This window comes from Anas acuta, chromosome 9 (genome assembly GCF_963932015.1).
Source record: "Anas acuta chromosome 9, bAnaAcu1.1, whole genome shotgun sequence".
NCBI lineage: Eukaryota > Metazoa > Chordata > Aves > Anseriformes > Anatidae > Anas > Anas acuta.
Genome location: NC_088987.1, coordinates 18,792,275 through 18,808,351, shown reverse-complemented (window position 1 = coordinate 18,808,351; position 16,077 = coordinate 18,792,275). Strand labels below are relative to the sequence as shown.

The 16,077-nt window shown below is 40.6% G+C and overlaps 1 long non-coding RNA gene across 2 annotated transcripts in view; it reads left to right on the top strand.

The window, feature by feature from the left end:
- Positions 1 to 16,077, top strand: part of LOC137861184 (uncharacterized) — a 61,965-nt gene that overhangs the window by 32,152 nt on the left and 13,736 nt on the right. The window contains exon 3 of one of the 2 annotated variants that reach the window (XR_011099451.1): positions 15,729 to 15,965. The exons of the other annotated variant lie outside the window; for it this stretch is intronic. This is a non-coding gene — a long non-coding RNA (uncharacterized lncRNA). The remainder of the gene's footprint in view (positions 1 to 15,728; positions 15,966 to 16,077) is intronic. 2 annotated transcript variants of the gene reach the window in all.

Here is a 16,077-nt window from a genome sequence, read left to right as displayed (position 1 = left end):
GTTCAGCAGTACCAGAGGCAGGAGTCACAACAAATGTTTGTATTTAAAATGTTCATTTACTGCTGTGGTGCTATCAGGAGCTGGAAATGCTCCAGTAAGGCAGGTTTTTCTCAATCCAATGTTTCGTGAACTTTTTTAAAAAAACTTTAATAGGGGTTTTGGAGACTTTAGCACTAATTTGAAAACAGTATTGGACTATTCATGAAAGTAATGATATTTTTAATGCATGCACATATAACTGGAAACCCATTTGTTAAGCTTTCTCACTCTCTACTATCTATCAAAGTCAGAACTTCTTATAAAGTGTTATCTGTTAGGAACAATATTTTACACTCCCCAAATTTGTTGGGTTATTTCTGACAGGCTAAATGTTGAAATCATTTCCTTTACATACAAATTTAAATTTCTCTTTTTTCTGGCATGTAAGATTGAATGAGGAAAATATACACACTTTTCTTCTCAGTATTAGCTACATTCAGAGAGCCATGCAAAACCTTTCTCACTCTTACGAGCATATTATTTTCCTCTGTTGAATGCTAGTAGGTAGTGCCTTCACTTTGTTTATAGAGTGTAGGTTCTTTGGGAAGCCCATGCAGAAATGTCTCACTGGGCTCCTTGTCCTGTTCCTCAGATGCTGTTCTCTCTCTGGAGACGGCCTCTCTTCAGGTCGTCTTCACTGCTCCACTGATGCATCTCTCACTGTTTCACTGATGCCCCCTTCTGCCCTCCTTGCCTCATATCAGGGGAAAATCTTAGTTCATGGCTACGTAGAAACTGCATGGCCTATGATGTTCAGTCTGGGTTTGAGTACTGCTGGTACACCCTGGGACAGGTGCATCCAATGGCTAGTGAAGGAGTTGCATGCGGAAGCAATTAGCACTTTCTGCAAGGTCCTTATGAAGGCCCTGGAAACACTCCAAAGGTAAATCTGTTAGGAGTCCTTATATGTAAGCGTGACCAAACCCACTCTAAAGAGCATACTTGGCTACACACAGTTCTCCTAAATGTGTGCTCACCTGTGAAATTTTAGCCAATGCACTGTATCTGAAATAAGCTCCTCTTTACAAAAAAATGTCAGAGTATCTTTGAAAAATTAGGATCAATCTCTATGGCTGTTCTTGCTCACATAATCCTTTCCACTCCAAAAAAAACTTTACTGTGATACAAGACTGCACATACCATTTTCCTTCATAGCTTTTCATTTCCAGACTGTTAAGAATTAAATTGCCAGTGCAGGACCCAGAGGCAGACAGGACTGTTCTTTATTGACACGAATTGTTAAAACATTCCTCACACAGACCATTTTCCATGTCACACTGCTCCTGGGTCAGTCAGCAAAAGGAACAGATTCTGGCTCTAAGGTGCAGTTCTTCTTCCTGGCCAGAGACACCCAGGGAATCAGGTGGGAACGACCCAGACCCATCTTCTATGCTCGTGCAGCCCCAGGGGTTTGGTTCCAGTGGGTTGCATTCAGGCAGTGCACACCTTGCTAAGAAGTATTGAAACTACCAGTTTCTGTATGTTTTTCTTCAATTGATCTTGGGATGTGACCATGGCACTGAATGACTTGAAATCTGAAGGTCTGCCTGCCCTAGGAAATCTGTTGAGGAATGGCTCTTTGCTGGGGGTCTCATGGGCATGCCAGGGACGCTTCTGGAACTGGTCAGGAACAGCCCCTGTAGGAACCACCCCCGTACCGATCAGTCCTTGGGCTGCGAGGCCTGGCCTCCCAGGGGGTACCAGAAAGCTTGTTCTGGGGGAGGGGTGGATTTTAAAAGCTCAGAACTCTGAAATTCCCACAGTGTGGATACTTCTGTAATACAGACCCCAAGTCCAAAGAGTACAGGTGCTGGGCAACCAAAAAGCTCAAACTTTGTGAAAGGTTTTGTCCATAGGTTTTTGTCCAAAGGTTTTGTAGGGGTGAGAGGGTACAGGCTGCTTTTATTCAGAGTGAGAAAGGGGAAGGGAACATGACCCTTTTTCTAAGTGGAATTTTTAGGGAAAAGGTGGCTGCAGCTTACAGAGTTTTCAAGTGCAAGGATTGTAATACTGTTCCCAATGCCAGCTGCAGTTCTATCACGCTCCCGTGGAAAAAAAAAAATCAGTCACTGTGCTATCTTTATTTTTAAAATATTAAATGTGGTTAACCCTCAGCCCCCTGGTTTGTGTTGCAGTGACGGTTTGACATACAGCAACTTCATAGCTAAAACCAAAACCGGTACCATGTTTCAGTCCTCACATCATGTTGGGTTGGTGGCAATATTGGTGTCTTCAGAAATGAACCATTTAGAAATTAAAAAGCAGGACACTGATGTATTATTCAAAAATTCATTAAGATGAACTCATTAAGATGAACTTTTCCTTTTAAGGATCAGTTAATGCTGACATTTCAAATGAAACTTCAGTTTCAGAGGAAAAAAAGCACACATGCTTTTTAAGAAAAAGTCCAACAAAATTTATGTAAAACCTTTGTGTGTTAAGCATTCTCCTACCTCCTGATACAGCTGTCCCTCAAATAAAACTCCTGTTTCTCACTGTAAACAGCAAACACCATGACCACGAGCGTGCCTTCCCTCCGCCTTCTGCTCGAGAGATGTTGACACATAGAAGTGGCAAAGAGGAAGGTGCAAACAGATGAAAATCCCAGCTGAATGAGTGGGTTTTTAATCTTCTTGCACCTGTTTCCAGGAGGGGAGTGTGACAGTGATAGGGTGCAGAAAGGAATGCCACAACCTGGGCAGCAGGATGGGGGTGGAGGCAGAGGTCCCCCGGGAGTGGGGTGGGGGCGGGAGGGGCAGCAGCTTGCATCATACCACAGACCTTGCATTTGGACCAGCTGTGGTATTAAAGACAAAAATATAAATAAAGCAAGCCAAATAATTTAAGGGCAGCATTTAGGTGTGGAGTTTACCTAGGGGAAGAAATGTGTTTACCTGCACAAGGATCTAGCACAATGTGAAAGTATCAGCTTTTGAAATAATTTTGAAATCATTTCCAAAAGAGATTTTTCTGACAAAATTGTGATGACTCTGCTGCATGGATTTCATGCACAGCAGAATGCATTCCTATTTCCCGAGGTAAGTGCCTGTGCACAAAGTGGGGTGCTAAGCGGATAAAAGGAGTGCACTGAAAATGCAAATTGTCCTGGTAGGAATTGCTGTTGGAGTTGAAGAGGACAGTGCAGCCTCTGCAGATGGGTCTGCCCTGAAGAGCTGATGTGCTCTCAGATGCAGAGCAGGGAGTGTGGAAGGAGTTGCTGGAAGTCTTTTCAGCACCATTTTATATATCTCCAGCAGTAAATCACTAACGTCCTCATGCTTAGCAAGCCTGAGCCCACACTTCAGAAAAGAGTCTGGTTGGAGTGCAGGAAGACACCCAGGGTTTCCAGCTGCTTGTTCCCCAGCACTCCTATACATAAAAGTGACAGAGTTGGCTAAAATATTATACTCCACAATGTTTCTGGAAACTTGCAAACCTGTCCCTTTGTAGCAAGGAGCTGGATCCTGAGTCAGCTACTTTACTGCTAGGGATGGAGACTTAAGGCAGGTACAGCTTAGTTCTAGTCTAGTTACATTTACAGTCCTTCAAAATGATGCAGACCAGAAATTAATTTCAAATGTTGTTTAAAATTCCTTGTTGTTGCTATAAATCCTTGTGTTTTTTTTTCCCCATTCACTCTTTTGGGTGGACTCCTAGTAAGTTTGACAGGAGCACAGGACATTTTTGATATATGGCATCAGGTCCGTTAGTTCAGAAACCCCACACAGAAGCTTGTTTTTAGAAAGAGAGAAAATAAGATTAAACAGGACAGGGAATGCTGTTATGAAGGAATGAAAATATTTTCATTACTAGAGTATTTGTATGTCAACAGCTGATAGGGAATGATGTGAGACATTCCCAGAAGGACTCCCAAAGATTTTTCCTTGTGCAGTAGACCAATTAGCAGAGCCCAGATTAAATGAGCAATGTCACAATGCCTCTTGCATTAAGAAGTGTGACATTCAGGCTCTTTATCTAGTAAATATTTGCTCTTCTTCATCCTTGTGACTTTCATTACACTCCTTTCAACAGCTCTCTGTTCCCAAGTAATATAAGGGAAAATATTAGCTTGTCCAACACAGCTTTAATACATACAGATTTTTTTGTTGTAGTGTATATTTTAAAATATTAAGATGTTTGGTATGCTTACAGAGCATGCACACTTTAAAAGGAGGGAGAGATTAAACTGTTAACCCAGAACTAGTAGTATTTCTAAGCTTACATTGTGAGTCAGTAAAGGAGGAAACGAGCAAATCATGTTTCATACTCTGCCCCCCAGCTCTCCTGATGCAGCCCTTGAACTGGCCCAAAAGAAATTTTTTGAGTTATAGTTGTTTCCTTATGTGGTTTGGAGAGTTGTTTTTTGTTTTTTTGTTTTGTTGTTTTGTTTGTTTGTTTTTTGTTTTCTGTTTTCCTAGAACAAACAACTGAATAATTAGATCAAACATAGCTGAAAAACTAGCACTATTAAAAATAAAAATATATTCCTTTGTCTTAGCTTCTGGATTCTACTGCAGAAGTGGCTGTGTTCAGGTGACAGGACTGCTTGCAGCCTCTCCCTGGTTTAGATTTTGTCCATTAGTTTGTCTGAAGAGGCTAGAAGGAATATGGCTATAGACTTAGAGAGTTAGCATTTCACTACATTTAGTTTTAAGACATTTTTCTTATTTCCATGTTTTAAAATTTGCACAACTTATTAGCTAATGGCTTCAGTCTTTCTCGGATAACAGAAATAACTGCACCAGGTCATAATTCAGAATCAGATGGCTCATTTGAAAGAGTTGTCTGCATGGCACACCATGGCATTCATTGGAAAAAAAGTAGAAACAGTGGAACTGTACCCGATTATATATCAGCACCTGAAGGACTTGCATTCCACAAGGCTGTTCTCCATGTCATTTCATTTCTATGTACTCATCTCCTGATATTTTCACCTCATTTTTATATTCTCCCTTAAAATTGTTTCTCTGCTAATTGCCCTTTTTACATGTGAAGCATGAGACCTCTGTTTCTCAGGTGAGAGGAACACAGAGATGAACAGTTAATTCTACTGGTGATATTTATTAATATTACTGTAGTAAGCCCCATAATGGGGCCACGATCCTACTGTCCAGGGCACTCTGTGTACACATTGCCATCCTTCCCCTGAAAAGCTTACAATAGCATTGGAGCTGAGAATTTCAAAAGGACTTAAGTGTTTTGGGGCTGGGATGAAAAGAAAAAGCAGATGAAATTGTGTCCCTCAGTTATATGTGCAACCTTGTTAATTCCTATCTAAATCTCTTTATACAAGTATCAGTTGGTTAAGAGCTTGTTGTTTGATAGGATCATCTGTTAGAACCAACATTTTTTTCTTCGTTTTGTATTTATTCTGTCTTCACACAAGCTCTGTGGGACCTTCTTTTGGAAATACCAGCGTTGCTTTAGGAGTAAATGTAATTCATTCTCCAAACGTTTTTTTTTCAGATTTTCTTCTGAAATTTATGGATTTCTATTTCAGTATCACAAGTCCTGAGGTTCTAGCTGACCCCTTTTTTGGAAGTTGAATTCTGTTTTGCTGAACCACTGGCTATGAGATTAGTGGGATGATGGGAACCTCTACCCTCTGTGAAAAGAATCATAAAACGTGTATGTTAAAAGGGAGGATTGAGATGTGTCAGAAGTCATTGATTCCCTGCATTGTCAGCTCTTCCATATAGGCATTTGCTGCTCCTTATGCTGGTCTGGGAACGCAAATCTCAATGTGTATTTCGTTTGCAGTTCTGTTGTGTGCATGCATATAAATGCATTTAGGAGAAAGCATTTTTCTTCCACTATTCTTAAATTGGTTTTAGTTTGCTGTTTATGGAGATTACCTCTCTTTAGAACAAAGCTGAATATAATACAAATAGAAAAAGCAGAAAAGTGTTACTACTCCCCTTCCCTTTCCTACTCAAAAGATCTCAGAACATGAGGGTACTTTCCCAGAACTGAGCTAAATCCCCTGAATATCGCCTCCGACAGGGAAACGGGAGCAGGCATGTCACAGGTTCCTAATTAAAGGACTGTTCCTCTCCATAAGGAGGGATGAGTGTGAAAATAGAGAAGTTAAATCAGCATCTAATGTTGATTATCTAATAGTCAAGCTTGAGATGGGCTATTCCCACCCCTAACTATTGCTGGGGTCACTTGGAAGAGGAGCGACTGCAGGGAATACACTAAGGGTGGGGATGCACTAACAAGAATGCAATGAATAACTTGACAAAATTGTGCAGCACTTTACCCATTGCAAAGAAGCCTTCACCTCTTGCTGGAGTTTTTTGGCATCGAGAAGAGCTTATCTTCAAGTAACTTGCAGAGTGTAAGGTGAATTGCAAAAGAGGAATGCAGACAGCTTCTCATATCAGCACATTGTTTTGGTTAAGACTCTACTGGAGTTTTGTAAAATGCATTTGGGGGAGGGGAAACGAGACAAAGTCAGCATGTCCTCTAGATTTTCTTAGTTAATTGAACAAGCTTTACAAGAAATTAACGTTTCTAAGTGTAGAAAACAATTGTCATGTTAGTTAGCTTTCATATGACTTCAAACATTGTACCGGTCTGTCTAAATAAGAACAAGCCAACAAAACAGAAGCTTTGCAGCTCTGGCTGTAAATACAAAGGTGAGGTGAAAGATCCTGCCTCATCAGCAACTGTATAGCAGGTTTATTTTTAGGTCTGTCTGGTTGGGAGTGGCTGTGGATCTTACAGAGCTCTGGATGTTGGCAAAAGCAAAATTCTTGGTAAAATCACCATTTCCATTACTACTACTTCTTTCTTTCTGGCTTGTCTGGTAACATGCAAAACTATTAACTGCACTTTTCCGGCTTGTATATTTTAAGAACTGCCTACTCATAAGGCTAGGCATCTTGTCCACCTCTTTCCTAACTAAGTTGATGGGACTCCTACAGGATCCCTACTCCAGAGAGCCTCCTTTTTCATGAACTGAAAATTCAAATGTATTTTCAATATTTGATTAAAACGTACTCATTTTCTTTTACCACGAATTAAGAACAACAACAAAACATTAATGTGCCTGATGTGCTGGCTTTAAATGAACTGTTTCACTGTTCCAGCACTGAAAATCCCTATTGGCTTTGGGGATGCTGTCCTTTGCATTGGAGACACTGCATGTCTCCTGCCAGCATGGTGGTGCTGGTCTCTGCCCAGCATAGCTCTTCAGCAGTCACCTTAATCTTTCTTTGGCCAGGCTTGCCACCATTCTCTGTTGATCTCTTCTTCCTATTGCTTTGCTCTTGTCACTTCTCTCTGTTCTGTGATTTTTCTTTACCACCTTCTGACCCCTGAGAAGTTCAGTGCTTGCATTTCCTCAAATGTTTTTTACTTTACACTCTTAAAGGCCTTTATACTTTGTGGTTTTGCAGTTTCTGCTCCAAGAATTAGGACCATATAGCACTTCTCAGGTAACTGAAGCAAGCCAAGCAAAGCCTCTGATTTAAAAATAATTTAAAGATGAGTTAAAATATAGGGCTTTGGTGATAAATCCCACACTTGAGGGTCCCACCCAGTCAGTGGGAGAGTTCAGTGTTCTGTGCACTTACCTGGTTCCTCAGAGAAGGGAGTGGATTGGGGAGGTTTCACTTTTTTCTTAAAGAATTGAGATTCTGGATAAGAAAATAAGCGTCAACATTGCTGGGGAAGGGGCTGTAGGTATTTGCACTGGTTCTATGGTGTAGAAATCACTGAGCACTTCTGTAAATGCTTGAATAAGGGGTGCCATGATCATAGAGGTTCTTCCTTCCTCAGAAGGATCCCACCTATCTGCCCTTTATCCACGGAGATGATCACAGGTGCCTTGTCTCGATCTTTATTCTCTTCTCTCGCGTGTTCATACTGAAACAGGCTCGCAGTGAAATGAGTTTTCTCATCTACTGTGGTCCAGTGCCTTTAATGAAACTATTTGAATGAGTAAGGGATAGTGTGTGGGGTATGAGTCACCCTGGAACTGCATGTTCCCTCCAGGACAACCTTCGGGAGGAGGGGGCGGGCAACATCTGCAAGGATACTGGGGAGAAGGTTACTGCAGGCAGGCCTGGTTATTTGAGCACAGATGGAAAGACAGGGAGACAAACTCTGAGCTCTGCAGACTGGCAGTTCCTAAGCAGGTACATAGATGATTATATCTGAGTAATACCAAGGACCATTGCAGTTGTTAACAAGACGAGATTTGCAAATTCCTTGTCAGCAAATGCCTTCAGGAAGTGTACAGCAGGAAATAAAGAAAGGAGTCCCTGTCTTGTAATCCACAGCCATTTCTGTGGTGTCTGAAGACCTTTCTTTTACCCCGTGCAGTTGAGAGATATTTTCTTAGTGTCAGTGTGTCAGTGTTGCTTTTGGACTACTACACTTGTCTCATTCTGAAATAACAGGAAAATAGATCTCAGTGTCATGTTGTAGGAACGTATTTAATGTGCAGGTTGCATCTATAGCTGTGAAATTCAGGGAGCTGCTAAGACTAAAAAATGTAAATAAATATATAAATAAAATATACAAGTATTAGACATTTTTCATATAGGCATTATTCTAGGATGACAGTACAGTGGAATGGTCAGCAACGAAGTAAAAACTTTTTTCCTACTAGCTGTTTTTAATATCATTCCATATATACAAATGCATAACCCCATTCTCTCCCATCATGGATTTTTTCCTCCTGAAAATAGATTGTTTGCTAGTGAACCTCTCTTTTATGTATTGTAAGCAATGTAAATCTGTGCAGTTTACCAAGGACCAATTAAAACGCAACTGAACGGAAGGAACATTGGGCTGAAGCAACGTTTGGTTACTCTGTGGAAAAGAGTAGATGTTTCTGATGCACGTTTAGAGCAACTCCTGTGTAAATCTCATGTGATCTGACACACCCCTGTGGCAGCTGGTGATGCTGGATTCAGCTCCCTAGCTTTTCTTTTTCTTATCAAAAAATATTTTTTGTGTGTGTGAGAATTAACAGAAATTGCACAGTATGCCTGCCTCTACCTTCAGAATGAAAAAGGTTTTGCTTCCCTTTAGTTTGAGCTGTTAGCCAAAAAGGAAGTTATCTAGTGGCTGGCTTTTTTAATGTCTTTTCAACCCTGTACTAAACTCTCTGATAGTCATAGTTTGCTAATAAAAATAATAATAATAATAATAATAACCTTCTGATTGAACTTCAGTTCTTCACTACAGACTGATCTTGGAGGGTCTCTAGACAGGACTAGATAGGTTGTCTTAATGCCATTAACAGCAAATAATTAGGGGGAGTTAACTAGCAATAGATAGAAAAGCTCCAGGACTGGCAAGCACTTTGCTCAATCTTTTTCTGTTTTCCCCACTTCTTTGTCCCTGATTTTCCCTTTTCTTTCATTTGATGGATCTAGTTAAGTGAGACTGTTAATTGGCTGTTTTCATAAATTTGGTCCTGACTAAACAAATCCTCCCATCTTTAAGGGCTAAATGAGAGCTCTGTGCAGACAAAAGTAAGAGTGCACCAATCCCCCTCTGCTTCCCCATAACCACCTTTCCTAACTGCCCTGGCCAGTAGTACGTCTACTCCAGAAAGCTGCCCTTTTCCCATGGACTATAAGCACTTGGCTATTTTGCAAAAATCAACATTTCTAGAGTTTATCGCCAGTTGGTACAGTGGCAAAAACGAGGCACAACTTAATGCCCAATGCTTCTCAAGTTCAGTTACAATTTTGACTTGTGTACATTTTCCTCATGCCTTTAACAGACAGCAGCTGTGACTTTTGTTCTGACCACCACTCTGTACATCTCTGCTGCCTTCCAGTGTGCCTGTGGGCTGCCCACCTTGTCCTCAGCTCCTGAGGGGCCAGGGCAGCGTGTAGCCCTGCTTTGGTGAATTCCAGCGGATCCACGTTCAGGTTGGTATGCAGCAGCACCCTTAGCAGAGGAACACCCCACAGCACCTGAATTCTGACAGAGCTGCTTTCCAAATGAAGAGAGTGGTTTGCTGTCATGAAAGTCCTGAGGTAGCCAAGAAAGATAATGGACACAGAGAATGTGGCAACGAACAGTGAGAATTTGGTCAGCATAATAGTGGCAGTTCTTTCCAATTCAACTCCTTTGACAAGGGGAAATATTCTAAAACCCCAAAGATCTAACAGTGCTACTCTTATCAGATCACTTCAGCATCCCTCTTGCAAATCTATTTTCTTCCTCATCCTCTGAATAACCTGACTTAGAACAGCTGGTTGTGGAACAAGTCCATCTTACAGATGCTGCAACTCAGATTATATTTTATTAAGCTGAAATGGGAGACACAGCAAACTCTCCTAGGGAGTTCAGAAGTTTCCACCCTCCTAGTAATTGCATACTGTACAGGAAATGGAGGTTACAAAAAAAATAATAATAATACAGAAAGTCATTCAGGGTATCTTCTAATAGAGTCATTACCTTGAAATAAGTTCTCATCTTGGAAATTCTCTGAAATGAGAGAATCAGGAGAGCCTCCGGTAGTTCTTGGTATTTGTCAATAAGAGTGGAGGAGGATGGTGGCTGGTTCTGGTCTCCAGTGCTGCCTCTATTAGACTTCTGCCCCTGTGGAGACTTGGCGTTGCGTGCCCATGTTTAAAGCTAAACTCTCTAGGCCTCTGCATGCTCAAATTCCTTCACGGATGTATTGCTTTCTTCTGTTATCACTACTTTCCCCTGTAGACACCTTCTTTTGAAAAGTGCAATATTCACTATTCCTACAAAGTCAAACTGAAAGTATTTCGTATTGTTAATCCTCCATACAAACAGACGAGCATTATAAACGTGCTGCTTTCATCTCACTAGAGTGATGTAAGATAAAAACTCAGCACTCGCCTGAAACCAGAGATTCAGGTCACTCTTGAACATACCAAATCTTTCTCGCTCTGGGAGTACAGCTGTGCTAGATGCTTCAGTCCAGCCACCTGGACTCAAACTAAATCTTAAAGGGAGAGCAACTTTTTTCTCCTCCTCCCTCTGTCTCCAACAGCTATGTAAAATTTTAAAAAGCAACAACAACAAAACAACTCCCAAAAGTACTGTCTCTTGAGAATAAAGTCATTTTGGCAGTTGCAGATCAAGACAACCACTATAAAAGGGATGCTCTATACTCATTTTATGCTTTGGGAGGTAGCCCTCCAGAAACTTTACCATAATGGAAGTGTTTCATCCACACTAATGCCAGACTGATCAGTTTCCTTTCTTGAGTGGGGAAAGAGAATTATCTGGGAAACGCAATGGTTCTTTTTTTTTCCTTCAGTGTCAGTGAGTATAGGTATAAGGCTGAGGATCAGAAGGCCTGTACCATATTCTCATTTCTTCTAACTGCCTGTAGTCTACATCAAATGCACTATATTAGCTTCATGTACATTAAAGAAAGTATCACATAACCTCCCCAAATGAAGGAAATAACAGATTGCAATTCATTGATGAGGTACTTTAAGCACAGGTTTAATTTAACCTGTAGAGATGCATAAGGAGGCTCCCCAAGGGCTGATAAACATGTTTTGCCCACTGGACTATACTGAAATTTCTTCGTGCTTCTGTGGGAAATTAAATTTCTTATGTAGCAGGGATACCAAGACTTCATCAAGTGCTTCATGACCTGTCAGTGGAAAAAAAGGTTTTATGGATGCCAATTTTTAATTTGATCTATCTTACAGAATAACTGCAGGACTGAAAGTATTCCATTAACATACCCATATTTGGGTTTTAAACTATTACAAAAATATTAGAGCATCGTGGAAAGCTGTAAATTGTGACATTAACTTGATTGTACTTCCTTGTGGGGCTCCATTAGAATAATAAACTAGTTAGTGTGAGTGCAGATGCTATGTGAAATATTTTCTGCAGGTCTGTCTACGTGGTATGCCAGCCCAAACTGGTCCATGATAGTCTTATGTATTATGTGTTGTTCAATTTTCATGAATTAACCAACATAGAGTACTGGAGGGATTACACTACTATAAAGTACAGTTATGATAACTCACGCAGAATTAGTGTCTAGAAGGTTGTTCAGGACCACTTAATTCATGCAGGATTTAAGGCATTTTTAGTATATAATAATGTGGATTTCAGATTAATATCCTAAAATGTCCTCAGGTTGACATAAATTTCTGATTTAACAATGTCACTAAAAGTAATATGGATCAATAATTATGTGAATAATTCTCAGCACTTATTCTATTTCTTTGCTTCTGAAAATCTATCTGTAGTTGCCAGTACTATCACTGACATAACGTGGAGGAGAACTTTTTCTTATATTAGTAGTATTACAAGAATTCAGATCTGTATTCATAAGGTTATTTTTTTTTTGTCAAAAATGATATTTGGAGATTGGTTGCATGATGAAACGTGTCAAACAGGAAATAAAGTGGATAACTATGTCTGATTTACCTACCTAAGCTAGATAAATGGGAAATGCAGAAATAAACAGGTTCAGAGCTGATAAATGCAAATTCATGTGCAATGGCAGGGGAAAAGAAATTGTTTAAAAGGCACTAGGTTGACTTGGTTTATATTGTTGGATTTGAAGAAATTGTGAAGAAGTGTAAACCAGTATTTATATAAAAGATGATAAACTCATATTTGAATTTCTGTGCTTCAAGAAGATAACTTGTGCATTTCTATTTTCAGATTTGAAGCAAGATGCATAATAAATCATATTTACCGTGTGCATGTGTACATTATATTTTCACCTTTACTTTTAATAAATTTAATTTTAATTGTCAGGTAAATATCATTAAAAAAGTATAGTCTGCAGTTATGTTCAATTTCTCTGAGTACATTCTTTTCTTGCTGCTGTTTTAAGTGTAAATAGTCAATAAATGTTAAAGGAGATTTGTATCATGACTTTAGTGAAGGCTTCCTGTCAATAAGTACAAACTGCCTTATTTAAGTACTTGGAGCTTTTGTGCTCCTTTGACGTGCAGCCAACAACCGAATTCCATGGGACTTCACCCTGGCCCTTCTGTCCTCTTTGAGTGCTGCATATGGCTAATATAACATTAAGTTGAAGTTAAGTCATAGGATACTACCAGAACAGTGCATTCGGTCGTGTATCTGACAGAAATTCGGCAAGGGAGACAGATTTTTTGCATCTATATAATGAATCAAACCTGATGGGGACAGAAACAAGGTTCTGGGGGAATGGATTTTCATTTGTTGCACTGCTATCTTTGGTGTACTTAAAAGCACATTACAGTAAAAATGCAAAAACATTGTTTGTGGGCTAGGACCTCCTGATTCTTGTGTCAACCAGATGTTTGCTGGCCCTGTCTGTTTAGACTGAGCGTGTCAGTTTGGCACGTGTGGAGGAGAGGAAATGGTTGACATCAGTGAAAATGTTGCCTATAGTGGTCTGCTCACTATCTCTTCCATCTGAGGCTGCTTACCCTTTTAGAAAAGCTAATGTGATCCTATGGCTTGTTCTGAGAGACTGGTCTGGAAAAGGCCCAAGCTGTGTGAGGAGGAGTCCTTTTCTGCCTCCTAAGCCAGCGGAAGACTACAGGCTCTGTAGACCATGACCCTTAGATCATGGCCCCTAGATATTCCCTTGTCCCTCGCATTCATACAGGATGCTCTCACTGACGGATGATTTACAGTACAGAGGGTGTTGCAAGCAGAGGAAGAGTGGTGACTAAGTTCACTGTCTCGCAGGAAGTCCACAACCCTACATAGTGCTTTGTGGAGGGACAGCGTGATCACTTCCTCTGTTGGGCCAAGGCATGCAAAGGTGTGACTGGAGCTGCTTCTGATGGTACATGCCAGACTAGTTGGATGTCACCAGATTTCAGTGTGTCTTCGCCTACTTCCTGGGAGAAGACTGGTTATGCTGTACCTATATTTGCTAGAGATGTAGGTACAGCATTATATCCAACTTTCTGGGACACTTTCACCCTTAGAGACATCCCTTGCATTGTAAGAGCCTCAGAAGCAGAGGAGAAGGATCTTTTGTAACAGCCAGGCAGTACAGAAAAGCAGTTCACTGAAATTAAATTCAGGAAGATTGAGCTGTACTGGAAGGTAAGGCATAGGTTACTGCATGATTCCTGGGAAGTGCTAATGTTCAGATGAACAAAGAGATTAGAGGGTAGCAAGGAGGTGACTCAGGCTAGGTACACAGGGCAAGTTATGCTGCAAACAGCTTGTACAGAAAGATTAAGATCTGAAAAGTGAATGAGGTAGGAAAGAACTGAACTTAGAAGCTACTGAAGTCTTAACAGTCCTAGTCTAGAACCTGGAGCAGATGGACAAACAGACTGACAAGGGGTCAGGGAAGAATGACACTGGCCAAGAATCTAAGACTTACCTTGCTTACCTTCTCCATGGTGCTCAGTTTTATGTGATTCCTGTTGTGTCAGCTCAATGGTTGCTGCCTGACAAGTCCTGGTCTATTTTGTGATTTTATTTGTGAAAGAAGTTCCATGCCTTTGATCGTTCCTTCTGCTCTTGTTTATGCCCTTTCTGAGATGGAGCTAAGCAACATGGTATATTCAATATGTGGGTGAACTATGGATTTGTATAATGACATAATGTTTTCTGCTATGTTCCTGACTCTTTTCCTAAGTCTTTTCCTAAGCATTCATAATATTCTGCTTGGTTTTTTGGCTGTTGCTGGTCCTTAAGTTGGTATTTTCACAGAACCACCTACAGTAATTTCAGAATACCTCTCTGACATGGTAATACCCAGAGTCCATCACTGCACATATAAAGTTAGGACTCGTGTGTGCCACTTCACACCTGTAAAATCTTGAGTTTCATTTGCTATGCTATCACACAGTATAATATTTTCCTGCGTCTGTGTCTGGCTTTTGTTTTTACTACATCAAAAACCGGGTATCACAAGGAAATCTTATCTCACTCTCTTTGGGGCAGGACAAGCAGGGAATATGAATAAGATTTGTGTTTGTTGACTCCTGAAAACAGATCTTAGATCAATTCTTTAGTATTATTTCTAACAATTTTCTGGTAATGTCAGATTCACAGGTTTGCACAAACATCTGTTTGCGCTGTAGATGCTGTCATAAGAATTCATTTAGCATTCTGCTATGTTCTTGACACAGGACTCACAGACTGAGGCTAATGGTTTCGTTAGGAATATTTGGAGCCCCGTGCTGTTCATGGCTCAGCAATAAGTAGAGAATTGCTACTGTTGTGTTATATTCTGACCACTTGCCCTATGAAACTGGAGGGACAGGTGTTTTATTCATATGTTGGATACAATAAAACTTTGAAATGTTGTAACTAGAAATATAAGGTGAGATTCAATAGAGGTCCTGAGAAACTGTGTGAGAAGTCATATTGCTTATATGTGGACTTACATGTATTTGTAACTGGAAAAATAATATGTTGAAAAAGACCTCACAAAAGTCAAACCACATAATCTCATGTGAACCAATGACTGATTTTCATTTCATGTGCTTAAATTTTGTGTGTGTGTGTGTGTTTGTATTTTTCTTTTTTTTTTTTTTTTTTGGCATGGTCAATTAAAAGAAGTCCCAACAAATTATTAGCATCTTTTGTTACCACTCAATTTGTAGTTCTTCCCTTTTTCTTCCTTTTCCCCCCATCCAAGCATAATCCACACCTCCTTGAAATGACTTGCCTTGATCCTTTCTTAGGTTCTGACAGAGGTGGAGAAACCCAAATGACGCTAGAATTCCCCTTCCTCTAAATACCAGGTGCCTCCTGAAGGGCTGCTGTGCAGCAGATAGCTTCCCTCGCATCCGGGGAGAAGGCAGCTGCTGACTACTGGCATGTGTGCGTCCCAGGAGCGGTGCCAAAGCGGGTCTCCTTACCACAGAAGCAGCCTCAGAGGCACTAGGTGGCTGCACAGCACAGCGCGGCTGGCAGGCAGGATGAGGTGGTTCGCCTCAGAAAGCATCTGGGGAGCTGGTGGTCCAACCACTGATTATGAGGTGCGCGTGGGAGTGAGTAGCCACTGAGTAAGTGCTACTAATGTGTGGTTTTGGTACGGCTCCATTGTGTTGGCTTACTTTCCAAAGCCAGTTCTTTAAATTCATTAAGCTG